Source organism: Papilio machaon, chromosome 23 (assembly GCF_912999745.1).
Source record: "Papilio machaon chromosome 23, ilPapMach1.1, whole genome shotgun sequence".
Classification (NCBI taxonomy): Eukaryota; Metazoa; Arthropoda; class Insecta; order Lepidoptera; family Papilionidae; genus Papilio; species Papilio machaon.
Genome location: NC_060008.1, coordinates 3,858,557 through 3,874,094, shown reverse-complemented (window position 1 = coordinate 3,874,094; position 15,538 = coordinate 3,858,557). Strand labels below are relative to the sequence as shown.

The following is a 15,538-nucleotide window of genomic DNA, read 5'->3' as shown; positions in this document are numbered from 1 at the left end:
ATTAAAAAAATACACGGACTAATAGTTAGAAAAAACCTAATATTTTTATTTCGTTTTTTCGATAAAAATATTGAAATGTCTACATTAAGTTACAATTATTTATTACAAAATTGGATAGTAATTACTTTCCCTACCTTCTTAAATTATAAAGACGTAATAGATTTTTTTGCTATTAAAAAATCTGAATTATAATTTACAAAGTAAAATTATTTTCAGATTCAATCTTTCCACCGTTATAAACCATTTCGCGTGAAACTTAATTTTCTTTGATGACTACAAATTTAGTTTTCCAAGTATTTAATATATAGGCTGTTGGAAAAGTCGGTATTTTTTTTTTTCAATATTTCACATGACACGCGTCAACGCATTAGCAACATCCTTTGTATATTAGTTTTTTGCGAAATGTTTATTTAAAATCATGTTACATTTTATATTTCATCGAATACTCAAATTATTCAGCGATACAAAGGCAATAAGAGGCTTTACTGATAGCATACATACATCAATACGAACGCGAATAATTATAATTAAAAGCAAATGCATAATTTAGTAGAAATCTTAAAAAAATATTTTATTTGTTCATCATCTTTCATCATCATCATCGGGAGATGCTATGGGCCAGGGATGGCCTTATCCCACTCACGTGGGGCTTCATTTTTTACGGCCGGCCGCCTGTCACAAACCCTACTTGGGAATATCTTAACATTACATGGAATCTTCTCTATGACCACCTCCACATTCTTGACTCGCTTCACTCCAATAGAATGAGGTCGATCTGGACATTCAAAGTGACGGTATATTATCAAGTGTCAGATCTTTATTTTTCCATACAATATACATTCGATATTAAGTATTCTGATGATTCGGGAATCTTTGCTGTATTTTTTTTTATTTCTTGAAATACACAAATATGTAGGCGTAAGTCAATAATTACGGTCAAATTCGATTTAATTATTTTTTGGGTACTTTAACTATTATAATGGTTCTTCGTCGTATTGTATTATATCAAATCCATTGATAATTCAATTATATTTCTGTAGCAAACATCAAACGAACAAGTTAAAACAGTTTCAGGGAAGTATCTGCGCCATAAACAAACGTGTTTCAACGGATTTCATTCTAATTAGCGTAGGTAGGTAAACAAAATAGTGTAATAGTGTAAACGGTTTGTATTCACTACACATGTAGCTTACGTAACTAATCACGTTTACGTTACGACTATTTATCAATAGTTGGATGTGAATCAAAGATTTGAAAAGCTTTGTATCAATGTGTTTAATTAACATGATTAAAGGAAAGTAACAATAATGGTAATTTATACAGGTTACTTGAATAAAGGTAGAATAGTGTTTATTAGATCTTTATGAATCAAACATTCAGAAGAGCATAGGAAGATTTTTTTCAAAGGCTATATGCTATAGCTGTCAAATTTAACTGCAAATTGCTTAACTAAAATGAAATTAAGCCCCTTCGCACACAAGGCAACGTTAATGTACGAAATTCACATAGTATCCGTCGTGAGTATCGAGCTGCGCGCGTCGTACAACCAGCGTTGAATCATCGACGTTAGTCGGCTATTTGGATAGTGCAGGTATAGCAACTACATGTCAACTGTATAGATTTTTCTCACGAAAATCTTGACAAGCAAGTTGCGTGCAATTGCTTTTAGCGACGCCAGATAGAAATGTAGGCGACCCTTGTTCTGCACGAATCTCTAAGACATTGTATTGCGTAAGTTGCTTAAGGACTACAATCTCCATATTTCAAGGATTTATGTTACCGTGTGTACGAAGGGCCTTAGACTACGACATAAATTTTGACAGTAATATCTGTACTGATTACAATTGAACGGATAAATCAAGACAGTCGTGTTTATACAAACACTTTCGATGCACACACTTAGTGTACCATTTAAAGTGACGTAGTCTTATTATACCATACCAGGACTACGGTTAAACAGCACGAAAATAGAGATAAGCTAAAAATTCAGACAATAAAAACGAATATTGTTATTTATTTATTAAAATTTAAAAGTTTGCAACGCGAACGTGCTCTTTACTAAATCCTTTTTAATAACAAACCAAAGCTAACGGAAGACTGCAAAAAAAACATGAGCCGCAAAATTATCATCGATAATGCCATTTTACACGTGGGCTGCACGGTAAGTCAGGGTCAGTCAGTAACACAGTGCAGCATTGCCCGAACACGCATGCCGAGAGAGAACAGTACTGTTTTGACAGTAAATATGTATTTGGCTGCTCTACCTGTCTTTTATGTACTCGTGTGAACAAAGTATAACTCCAAAGATAAACAGGCGCAGCAGAGTGTAAACAAATGCGGGCGAGCGTTTATGCCCTTCGGACGCCAGACTGCGTTTAAACCTCGATTTTTACCAATAAACACAGTTCCGAGAACCGCGACCGCATCCTTGGTTATATCAGTGCTTGCATGTAAAATCGATAAAAATAAAAAAATAAAAACACTACGTTATCGATTCTGCCAATCGATTTAATTAAGACTGGCTGGTAAACACAACCGTGTTACATACACCATATAAGAAAACTTGGTTAATTTAAGTATTAAATAGGAATGAAGACAGATAAACGCCAATTACGCGAAACTCTAATTGAACATAAAAATGTCAAGGTGCCAAATTGAAAAATTACCCGAGTCGTAAATTACCAAAGTTGGGTCGCGCCCCGACCAACTTGGAATGTAAAGGAAATGCGATCTAAGCACTTCGCGGAAACAATTCTTTTTTCTTTTAATTACATACTCTCGGGAAAATTGTTAATACGGTTTCATTTCATTTCGAAATTAATATTCTTTAAAAAGAAATAATATGAATCATTTATCAGTAACAAGCTCAACTTACAAATACAGAACGTTAATTAAGGGAAAACAAACATTTAAAAATTAATTTTCATTAAAAAAAATAGATTCAAGCGAGATCTCTGATGTTTCCAAAGACAAGAGATTATTGTATACAAATGTTAACATCTCTAAATACCAACTGATGTTTATTTCATTCCGATTATGGTTTGACAAATCATCAAAATCACAATAAATAAAAATTCCCCAACGGTCAATTCAAAAAGGTCAACTTTACCAAAACTGATTTAAAAACTTTCGGAGTATATCTCGAAATTTATGTTTATATTTCTTACTTTGATGTTAAAGTAATAAAGATATATTAATAACAATAATTGTAATAACTTAATCATGTGGGAATCTGCAAGGAAATTGTACGATGGGCGAAGAAAAATGGGTCGAAGCAAAGAGAAATAAACTATTCAGAAGGAAAAAAATGTGATGCGACTTTGCGAAACATGGCTATAAATTAAAGTTTTGCTTACCACTGGCTACCCTAATGTTGTTAGCGTATTGTGGTTCTTCTAACCGTTGCTATTTAAAAATTACAGTTCTTAAAAATAAAACTACTATATTACCGTAAGTTTCCACTGCTGTACAATAACATTATTTAAACTATATTTTTTCCTTCAATTATAAGATAGTGTATAAATCAACATTATCCTCAATTAGTATACGATATAAAACAATTAAGTATGTACATTATTATTTTAACACTGTCTTCAGGACTTACTCTTTTCCTATAAAACTCATTAAAGACAGAAAAAATATGTTGTTAGTTATTTTTGGTTTAAAAACGTTTTTAATGTATTTTCAAATGGGGACACAATTTTTCAATATCCAATGTTTTGTAGGTTCTGGTTTCATGTTCCAGGATTACCAAATACTGTTTCTGAATGGTAAAATTATAAAAATGCAATTAATATTTCATTTAAACATATTTTTATATTATTTATATATTTTAAAAATAATAATATCTATATAGTTATTATTATTTTTATTATACTAGATACTAAATTTTTCAATGCTACTATTTCTTGAAAACTAAAATTACTTTTCACATGTTCCTTGTTATACAGTCTTGTATCAAAATTATAAATCAGGACAAATTATTGCAACTTCTTTATTTTAAAAATTTTAAAGATGTTTTTAATAACATCTAAAATATATCACCAAGGTATTAAATGAATCTTGAGTTTTCTTTTTCTGTAGCATTGCCTGCGAGCATTCGTAATTATTCATCCCGTGGCAGTAATTGCAGCTCCAATTCCTTTATTAAATTATCGTGGTAAAAATCTACGTAGGAAAATTCTACAGTCTACTTCACGCGCGGAATTCAAAACAAACTTTGACGACTTTACACCAATATAAATAAGGATTAATTTAGAACATTAGAAAAATCGCAATTGTACAGTGAGCTGAGCAGCAAAACTACATATTTCTACACATCTATATCTTGCTAATTTGGTCTTAATGGACATGTAGTAAGGGATATTTTCGCGTGCACATATTGGGATGTACGGTTAAAGTTCGTAAACTATGTAGTTATACGTTTCCAACTATGTCGGACAACCGGGAGTAACGTCTAATTACCGCGGGAACCCTTCCGTAAATATTGGTACTAGGGATGTCCCCATAAATATTTAATTAATTTCTATCGACAAAGGTCCAAAGGAAACGGTATGAATTTCATACACTTGAAGATACACCTACAGTATATACATCAAAAACTCAATGCGTCTATCGTGTATTTCAGTAATGCATTATAAATAAAGAAAATCTAAAACTTTTCCTTGTCAAAATAATCAGAAGTGTTAACAATGTTAATTTCATCGATAACAATTCCAACGTCAGCACATCACTACGCATTATAGGTCACTGGATATTCTTATACCTACATGTTCATAACGTAGGGTAGGTTTTAAATATGCCTGTTTGTTCGGCGAATATTAAGTCGCAAGTGGACTTAGCTATGCTTTGAAGAAGTACGGGTCGAATTGGCTTGTTTATTTTTTTCAAGGATACAAAGGCGTTCCACTCTTGAACATAACAAAACTACCTGAAATCGGTACTTTTTAGTAAACATTTACTCGTACCATTTTAACGCTATAAAATATCATGTTTCATATACAAAAATTGGTTGAACATACAATATTAAAACAAATTTTATTTTCATGTTTACTTCTTAAGGGATTTTATATCGATATTTATTTAACAAAACGCGATGATACTAAGACATAAATATTGCATTTATATTCGTTTTATGATGTATCTCATCCGTACTAACCTTTCAAACTCCGTTGTTATAATTTCAAAAAATATTTATATATGTGCCTATATGTGTCGAAATGTAATTCTATATCATGAAAATGTTAAGCATTTCCTAGCCAGAGTTGTTAATAATTATATTAACAGACGGCCGTAAAACAATCAAGCACGGGAGAAACTAACGTCACAAGATACCTATCCCGATGTCTCGACGCATAGCTAAGAAACCTTTTCACCAAGCGACTAACGTATGAGCTATGTATGTACTTTGAGCGGTCGCGACTATCATGAAAGTAACGTAATCAAAGTCTTGAGGCTACGTGCGCTAGTGGAAAAAGGCATTAACGCTACGCTTACACCTTAATTGATAGAACTTGATCTACACATAACTAATAGCACAAATAGCTCGCCCATCCTTTGTGTCACACGTCAGGTGTTGGCATCAATAAGACTATTGCATGAAGATTAATTAACATGGACACTGGTACTTGATTGCGTTAGGTAATTCCAATAAATAATTCTCGGATTCGTTCTTTCAGACTATATATATCCATGCAGCCTTTTTGGAGGCACCTTCTAACAAAAATTCACCCAAAAACTTCTAACAAAAATTAATCCAAACATTCTTATTTTAATATTAGTAAGATTATTTGCAAATAAGTTACTAAAATCAAAGTGCTATTGTTACTGCATTGCTTCTAGTTATGAAAACGTAGATTTGCTAACATCCAACATATGATTCCTCTGTAGTCCTAGTTACATTTTTTTTTTCGAATTTAAAAATAAATAATCAGAGATTATCACTAAATTACTCTATTTGTAAACATAGATATAGAGTGCAAGCTACACTAACATATAATCGTGATAAATTGAACCATTACAAGATAAAATCAACCGTACCTCATCATTTCAAACATAGGTTGGGTGCACACATGTTTCAAACGTTAAATTGTATCTGTATTTTAAACTAGCTTTTGCACGCGACTCCGTTCGCGCGTAGTTAAATAAAACCAAAATTGTTATTCCAAACTATGATCTACATCTGTGCCAAATTTCATCAAGATCCGTTCAGCCGTTCCGGAGTTACCTTCAAACAAACATCCATCCATCCATCCATCCATCTAAACTGTCGCATTTATAATACTCGTACTAGTAAGAAGTAAGATACAAAGCACAACATACAATAAAGTGTTTCAACTATTTCGCTAAATATTTCGAAAAACTTACTGATTATTTTTACTCCAATACATTTCTTTTGAGAGCTTAAAGAAAAGATGATCTTAAATTACCTGAAACAAAAAAAAATATAATTATCATTAACTTGTTTGGACAATTTTTTACATTATTAAATATCATTTGGCTCATAAATTTGAAATTGAAATAAATAAATTTCTTGTCAAATGCTAGAGAGAGCTTAGTGTATTCTTAACTTTATTATACGAGCGCTGGATAAATCTCCTTTGACTTTCTAACATGACTCTTTGAATTATTAATATTAAGGCCGTTTCCTCCTTTAGCTGGTCTTTCTAAGCCGATCAGTAATTTCGCGCTCAACATACTGTTTAATATTTATGTATGTATGTATGTAATTTTATGTGTAACATACAACGATTTAAGATGGCTTAATAAATTGTAACACTCGACATGAAACATCTTACGAATTGGCAATTGGCAATTGATATACGTAATTTTTTTTATACATTTGTAATAATAAACAACTAGGGCTCTTCATCATCATCATTAACCTGCTTTTATCCCTATAGAGAGTCGGCACAGTATGTACTACTCCTCCATACATCTCTATCAGCCGTCATATCTGAATTTACCCCCTTCTTACGCATATCCTCTTTCACACAATCCATCCATACTTTCTTTGGTCTTCTTCTATTGTAGCCATCCATATTTAATCTCCATGGTGACTTTTCTTCAAGCACATGTATGGTGAAAATAGGAGACAGTTCCCAATTGGCATTTTTCACACAATTATGTACCTGTACAATTCTTATATCTTACTAATATTTATAAATGCGAATGTTTAGTTGGATGGATGTTTATTTGAAGTTATCTCTGGAACGGCTCAACGAATCTTGATGAAATATGGCACGGTTGTAGAAAATAGTCTGGAAGAACACGTAGGCTACTTACAAAGTTTTTTTAATGCCACGCGGATAGTGTCGCGGTCGACAGCTATTATTCTATAATTTTTAAGTCCTAGTGTACCACTTAATACGGATGTTTTAAAGTTCATTTGGTTGTTCTCTAAGTTTCTATGCATCAAAATTACATGCAAGTTAAAGTTATCCAAAGATCTGATAGCGGAAATGGATTTTTAATGGGCTAAGTAGTTAAGCCAAGTCTAAAAATACGTTTAAAACAAACGAAACGTTACTTGTTTATGGTCAAACAAAGAGTTAAACTTGAACATCAGTCAACTTATGGTACTAAAAATCTTCTTTTTATCTTCTAGCTATTCTTAAATAATTCTATATTCCAATTTATATTACTTCATTAAATCATTGGGCGTCTACTGTACATAAGTTTTTTACCATCGCAATTTTGATCTTATAATTTACTAGTTCAGATGAATGGATACATGTTTCGTGTAACGATAGAACGGTGCAATGTATCTGGAAGAAAATTTTCAGTTTGATCACAGTGCAGAATAACGCATAAGTTACTCAGATTCTTAATTTTAGGACAGCAAGCATAGAATAAATAAACAAAAAAAACCTTTCAAAACGTATTCCATGAAAAGGTGAACAGGTCAAATATAAAAGATCGAAGATTATTCTTCGAATATGAATTCCCTCTACATTTCGAAGTAATAGCACACCTAAGCGCCTGCCAACTTTGAATTACGACCAATCGTCGCTTCGGACTTTCGCGAAACATTGTTACCGACCATTGTTACCGACAGATAGATAAACATACATACATATTACATTATAATATAAACATAATAGATGTTGATTGATTATGCCAAGTGACGCATTTATTCTTTGAAATTTCGTAGAACAATTCCTGTTTTATTTGGCAACGATTTTTCTGATGTCATTTCTTGCATTACAAAAGTAATTCAAAATGTTGGATTCGAATCTACATACAATCTTATATTTCGCATGTAGGTAAGGAGATCTCTGGTATCTCGATTGCCTCGGACAGACTGCTGCACGCAGAGACTTTAAGTGGTTAATAAGGAAGTCCTTTAGTGTGTGTAAAATCTACACAAAGAAAATTATAAGCCATAAGACAACTCTGAGTACAGCAAAGAAATGCAAAGAAAATAAAAAGTGCCATCAAGCTATTTGTTTATGCCCACAAAAATATAGAACCGTCGATATAAATTGCACCAATAAATTGCAAATGAGTTTAAAATTTTAATCAGCACCAACAAGCGGCCGTGCAAATACGATTTTGGTTAATTCATTTATTCAATGCAGTCGCGGAATAAGCAATAACGTGTGATAATTACACATTTACATTTATATTAAAAATAACCACCGGTGTGCGCAAAAATTAACCATTTTATTATAACAGGCATACACTGAAACGTATGAAGAGAAGACAAAGATGTTCCATGACATATGCTTTTTACGATGTCTTCTTGTAAGCCGCATATATTTCACTGGACTTGCTAAGCAAATCACAGTTACTAGAATAAAATCAACTCGATAGAAGAGCCGGGGGTACTGAACATAGCATATTCAATCCTTGTATTAAATCATAGAAATCAACTTAACCGTCATGTTCCACTGTCGTAAACCTTCACAAGTGTTCAGCATTATCTTCATTATTTTAAACAGACTAATAGAAAAGGTAACGTGTTTTATACAGAAGTTTTAACAATGGAAGGTAACGGGTTACGGAAACCATAACTTCAATACAATTATGGTTATTACTTATTATTTAATTCAGCAGAGACAATGAAATTACTGGAACTATCATATCTTACGTATGAACAATATTCACTGTATGCGTAATCTGTACTGCCATAGAACTTGTGTTTAGAAAGTGTAATGGGTACCCAGAGAGCTGAGGTCTCCATTAACTGAGCTAATTACTTACAGATGTGAAGAGAGCGTGACAACGTCTATAGTTTGCTAGAACTTGCCACGAAACATGTTCCGTTGAAACATGTCACCGAAACAACTATTCTCAAAAACCCACTAATTCAGACTTTATGAAGAAAACAAGTCGAAAGAAATAGATTAAAACTGTTTACATAAAAATAAATTATTACAATTTAAATTATTAAAAATCTATTCGGAATCAACAAGGTCTTAATACTAAGTAGAAATATCAATAGTTATTGAATTTATTTAACTAGTAAGTAAACAAGTATTTATTATTTGAAAGGCGCGAAAAACAATTCCTTAGTGTAAGTGATGAAAATAGAAACTTAATTGATCCCTAAGAAACTCCGGGGGAAAAAACGAATCGAATGACAACCTCTCATTTCAAAATTGGTCACTCAAATACAAGTAACCTAACCAACCCACACTTCAGTTGGGTAAAAAGAACTGCTTAGTATAATACTGTTATGATATATCAGATTGAAGTGAACTCGGGCATTGATCTTGTAATTAGGGCTGTTTAGCTTTGCTTACTTCAGTTTTTCAAACACGACCCAGTTCTGATCGACACGCAAAAAACGGATGGCTTAATGCGTCAATATTGTTTGGGAACGATTACAAGATTAAAGTGTTATTTTTTTACGAAAACCAAATGTTTATACTCGTGTTATATTTAGATTGGTTACAGCTCTTGTATCTGTAGAAATTTCCTTAAAGTATTAATGCGTATAAGAAATTATTTCATGTCTAAAATACTCATATCTTAAGTGAGACCAACAAAAATAAGGCAAAGGACTTAAACTTGCATAGTTGCAGTGTAATTTGTATGAATCATGAATTTTGACATTAAAAAGAATTTTTATACCACATTTATGAAAAAAAAAAAAAAACTATAACAACCGGATTACAATTTATTTCCGTATTTACTTGCATGCGCGCCACACTGACACAAAAATGCAGCCAAAAGAAAACAACATGTAACATCATAAAGCGGGATTAACATAAACATTACACGAATGAAATACAATCAAAACTTCGCAATGAAGAGATGACATCTGAGTGTCTCTGCAAAGAATGTGCAGATGTAACTCGAAGATGGTCGACAAGTAGGTCAAAACATTATTTATAGTTCGCACGTCACCATACGTTGCGACGTAACGGATTGAGAAGTGAGACGAGGTCCGTTGTCGTTGTCCGACTCTGTTGCTAACAGACTATCGGGTAACACCTATAAGAAAACGTTGAACATTACCTGTATCACTACATTATATGAAAAGGGACCATATCGATGGGTCCAACGTATAAGGGCCAAAGTAACAAATTGATAATTTTCACTTTTTTGTGTTAAATGCTACCTCTTTCTTTAGTTAATAACATGCACTAAACAAAATAATAAATTACAAGTGTAAAGCTTATTTTTTTGCTGAAGTATAAGGGCCTACACGGCCTATTTTCCTATATGGTTGATACTTTGAAAGCCTCTCCTTCCAGTAAAGTTCTCAATTTGTACATTGGCCCTTATTCGTAGGAGCCATCGACACCATGATAGACAATTGCAATGATCGTATTTACTAATGTATCAAACATAGCAAAGCATCACCGATGCAGAAGAAAATTTTGGTAAGTGTCTGTGATAGTAATTAGGATTATGCAAAATAATCATTGACATCAATGTGTGTGGTTACATCACTGTAAGAATACAAAACTAATAAACTCACTATTCAACTACAAAAAGACCTAGGCCACAGCAAAATTTACTGAAAGTAACTCATCTGTTAACTACAACTGTAAAATATTTTGAAGTCCAATACATAGACCGACACCGTATTAAAGTAATAGCTTAATAAAAGCTTTTTAATTTACCCTTTTAACTCTTCAAAAGTTTTCTGCTTGTGTTTCTATAAAATACAATATATTTGATTTAATTTTAAAATCTACACCCCCGACTAATAATTAGACTTCTCGGTAGCAAAACTCAGCACTCGCTCGAAGATTTTGCGTCAACGGTCAAATCTGTGTAGTTAGTCATTCGAATGACTAAGCATAAATGAGGGAACGGTAGCGAGAAGTTAGGTATAACGTTTGCTTTCGATTATTTAGATGTTTAGATGATTATGGCTATGCTTTACTCTACGGTCAATGACCCAATGAATTACCCCAATCAATAAGGGTGACAAGAAAACTTAGACCTGTTACGTAGTCAACTTAAAATGGAAGAAATTCTAAAACATAAAAGTAAAAATCGGCAATCATAAAAATCAACGTAACTTTTAATTTCAATGATTTGTTACTAAATTCAATGTAAATAATAAATCATATAATATTTATTTTATTTACTTTAAAATTACCAAAGCGTTTCGAAATAACAAACATGAAATAAAACAAACACATACAGTCGTATTTCACCAGCTGAGCCAATAAATAAATTTGTGACATAAACGTTCAAAACTCTGACCTCTTTTAGTGAATTTATCTTGATTTAGACATGTGCAAAGAAGTTAACTACCGCTGTAGTATACAGCTACGAAATCAAACCGGAACAAAAGCAAAGTGTAACTCTAAGCGAAGTGTAACTGTAAGAGATTTACTTAATGTAGATGACTTACAATACACTAACCGATGGTTTTAGGACCAAAATCTCTTTTTGGTTTCAGAAGTTTTTAACTCAGAAACCCACGGTAAGTGAGACCATTTAACGGCTTGAATGCGGCAATAAGACAAGAAAGCGAAGCGTATAGGGAACGATAGCTAAGTTTCAAACATCGCTTCGCTTGGCTGTGTGTTACAGGCGTAAACAAGTATAACGAAGTTAAATAATAAATAACAACCTACACAGAGGTACCGATAAAGCATGTTTCATGTTATAAACCAAAATTGGATACAGTAACTGTGTATCCAGTCTGAAAATATATTGCCATAGCTTTCATTGTGTTCCAAAAAATAGGGATAACGTTTAAACTTTTACATATGTATTTACCAAAGCGTTTTACTCAGTATTGGCAACATTTAAAAATGAACTTTTGTCGAGTTTACACGCGTACAAAGAAGTTGATTTACGATTGTGTGATACTTTGTCTGTTTGTGTTCGCGGTTCACTTGGAACGTATCCAGTCAATAAATTATAATTGTGTAATTTTATTAACCACATCAAAACATCGCGATTTTTTGTGCAGTTTCATCTTTACTTTTATCAGATTGTTGCTTTCATTTTCATTCATATTGTAATTAATACTAAGATAGGAGAGCGACTCTATACGCGTGGAATTAAAAAAAAATTGTAGCCTATGTGTTCTAACAGGTTATGTTACACATATATGCCAAATATTAGCTAGATTCGTTGAGATGTTCTGGAGGTACCTAGTAATTAATTACTAATATAATAAATGTCAATGTTTGGATGGATGGATGTTCACCTTCAGAACCGCTAAACATATCTTGGCATATATTTAGAAAATAGTCTGGAAAAAAATGTGAAAAATTATTAATAAGTAGAATATGTAGGCAAGTTTTTTTTTAAATCCACGCGGACGGAGTCGCAGGCCACAGCTAGTAATATTATAAGTAAGATTTATTCATCTCACAGTTGCAGTTACAACATTACAATTTCATTTTCGTTATTTTACATCATTTTTCGTATAAAAGTACTGAAAGAAACTGATTTAGCAAACATTCAATATTCACAAACTTTACCTATATAAAACAATCTTTTACTTTGTGAATAACATATGAGTTTCAGAGAAGCGTGAAACTTACTGAAATAAGATTAGAAGAGGTTCTTCGAAAATATGAAATGTATGTATGTAAACATGTAATGAAATCGATGCGGCGTTCGATAGACATTGCTAGTGTGGCCTTGACCTAACCTTTGATATATGTAGCTACCTTTCATGTCTAATGTTACCTATGATAGTATCAATGCGAATCGAATTGATTCCCATATTGAATTTAGTAAACGTGAAACTTTAACCAAAAGCTTTATCCATTGGTTCCAATGTTTGCAAAAGATTTGCGATTTACTATAATAAATCACATGATTATACTTTAAATTAATAATTAAATTCTATAGTGTGTAAATTGCTTTGCTCGTTCTGCGTGGACGCAAGCGCTTTTTTGTGTTGAAGCCCAAGAAGTAGCATTTGCTTTAGCTTTTTTACTAGTTTAATTCCATTGAGTATTTTTAACATCTAAATTCAAAGAGTAAACCGTTGAAAATTGAAAAATCCGCCACGGGTTCAGTTCAACTGCAGGCAATTAAACATTGGAACGATCGGTTCTTGCTACAGTTGCGCAATGTTTGCCTCCATGCAACTGTTCCATTGTATTTGAACGGATGAATATTTGAAAATGGATCAAATATACGCAAGTCATACACCGTATCATTTTACGAACAAAAAAAATCTATTATTCAAACAGAGTTGGTTAAAAATAGAATAACTGAAACTAAATCTCTATCGATAGGTATAGAAGGCAGAAGTGGGAAAAAGGCTCGAAGGTTATAATGCTTACGAAATAAGTGAGTCTAGTGGATTTGTTGATATCCAGAAGAGTCGGGAAAACCACTTAAATTTACGCAAATACATCATCATTATCAGCTCACTATAGGTCCCCACCGAGGGGCTCGGAGCCTACCCTAAGTTAGGGGTGACTAGGCCATAGTCAACAACGCTGGCCCAGTGCGGGTTGGTTGACTTCACACGTATTATTGAATTTCTTCCATCTACGCAAATATAATTAAATTAATTTACTGGAAGGTATGGAAACAATAAACAAGTTTAAGTAATTTTAACATATCACACATTTTATACTTAGATTTTGATTTTCCACAAATCTTTCGATCAACATCGTCATTCCACCGATAGGGTTGTGCCCCTTTCGATTTACGATCATTGCGTGAAAGTTTATCGTATCGCATTTTAGTTTTACTGTATGTGGATACCGCATCGGTTCCTGAGTGCTCCCCCGGTCGGGGCATCATGCACTCGAGCGCAAAGCATTGACGTCATAGCACTGCGCTGGACGTAGACCCGGTCGGCGACTTCGTAACGACCGCTTGGTTATATTGATTGATATCGTCTTATGAAACAACTGGCTATGTGATATGCTAAAATTAAACATTAAGGTGTCGTTGTTGAATTTCATCTGTAAAAGTACAATAGACACAAAGTTATGAATTCTTTTTTTTAAATAAGATTCTATTGACAAAAGATTGAGAAAGTTATTGTGTAAGCAAAAAGTACACGTTGATCGAAAAGTAGTATTTAATTATCCAAAAAAAAAAACTACTAAAAACACAAAAACAAAAACTAAAGAAGAGTTATCAATATAAACAGACCATTCATCACTAACCTATAATAAACACGAGTACAGTCAAAGATACAGCTGCGGTAACCTCACATGAACTCCGACAGGTCGAGGTGATCGATCGTTCCGTTATGGTATCATCAAAATAAACACATTGCCTGCTATAGCGAGCTCAGGTGGGCTATAATTGTAAATTATATTGAGGTGCAACTATACGGAAATATATATAGATAAAAGTTACGCAGACAATAGCGTACTTAGACAATTAAAAAGTATCCTAACTTATATAACTTTCACCGTCTATGTTTTTTTAGCGTTTGCATAGACATCTCGAGTCTTTTTCAAGAAAGTTTTTTTTGGTGTTACATTTATGAGTTCAAATGACCCGTTGGGATAGGCTTAAAAATTCAGAACGCATAGAAAGGACAATGACAGTCTAAACAGGGCGTTATGTTTTACAGTGCACATCCGATAAAATTCGTGTGGTACTTCCTACTCGGTGTTAACTCATAATTACGCAATATTTGCAAACAAGCATTCGTTAAAGCATTACAATAAATCTATTAATATCGGCGCAATCATAAAGTGTTTGGGCTGGCAGCCATTTGTGAGAGAGATTGGTAATTAGAAGATCTTCCGGCAGCGGTTGCAAGAAACAGCTGATTTCATAGAACTCACGTAATTGAGGCTAAGCGCCGTTTAAAGAGACTTGCCTACGTTCACAGTCATGAAACAGCGTTGTGTTTGTATTTATTTATTTGTACTATGAGTTGCTGTTGCTTTTCCCTGCTGAAACATCGGTACAAAAAACATACTGTCATCACTAATTGTCTTTGAAATAACAGAACAATATATCGCTAATGATACCGCTACTAACATTTATATAGGCGATAGAAACCACAAATTTGGCAAGCAACGGTGGGAACAACTTGTTACTTGAGTGTTTTTTTAATTGAATCAAAGTTTAAGAAGTTTGACTAGGAAATTATCGTCTTCTTTTTTATTAGATACAGCAGTAAGTATTC

The 15,538-nt window shown here is 33.0% G+C and overlaps 1 protein-coding gene across 2 annotated transcripts in view; it reads right to left on the bottom strand.

Annotated features, from left to right (window-relative positions):
* The window catches only part of LOC106707311 (dual specificity tyrosine-phosphorylation-regulated kinase 2), a 111,795-nt gene that overhangs the window by 15,961 nt on the left and 80,296 nt on the right, over positions 1-15,538 (bottom strand). The gene's annotated exons all lie outside the window — the stretch shown is intronic.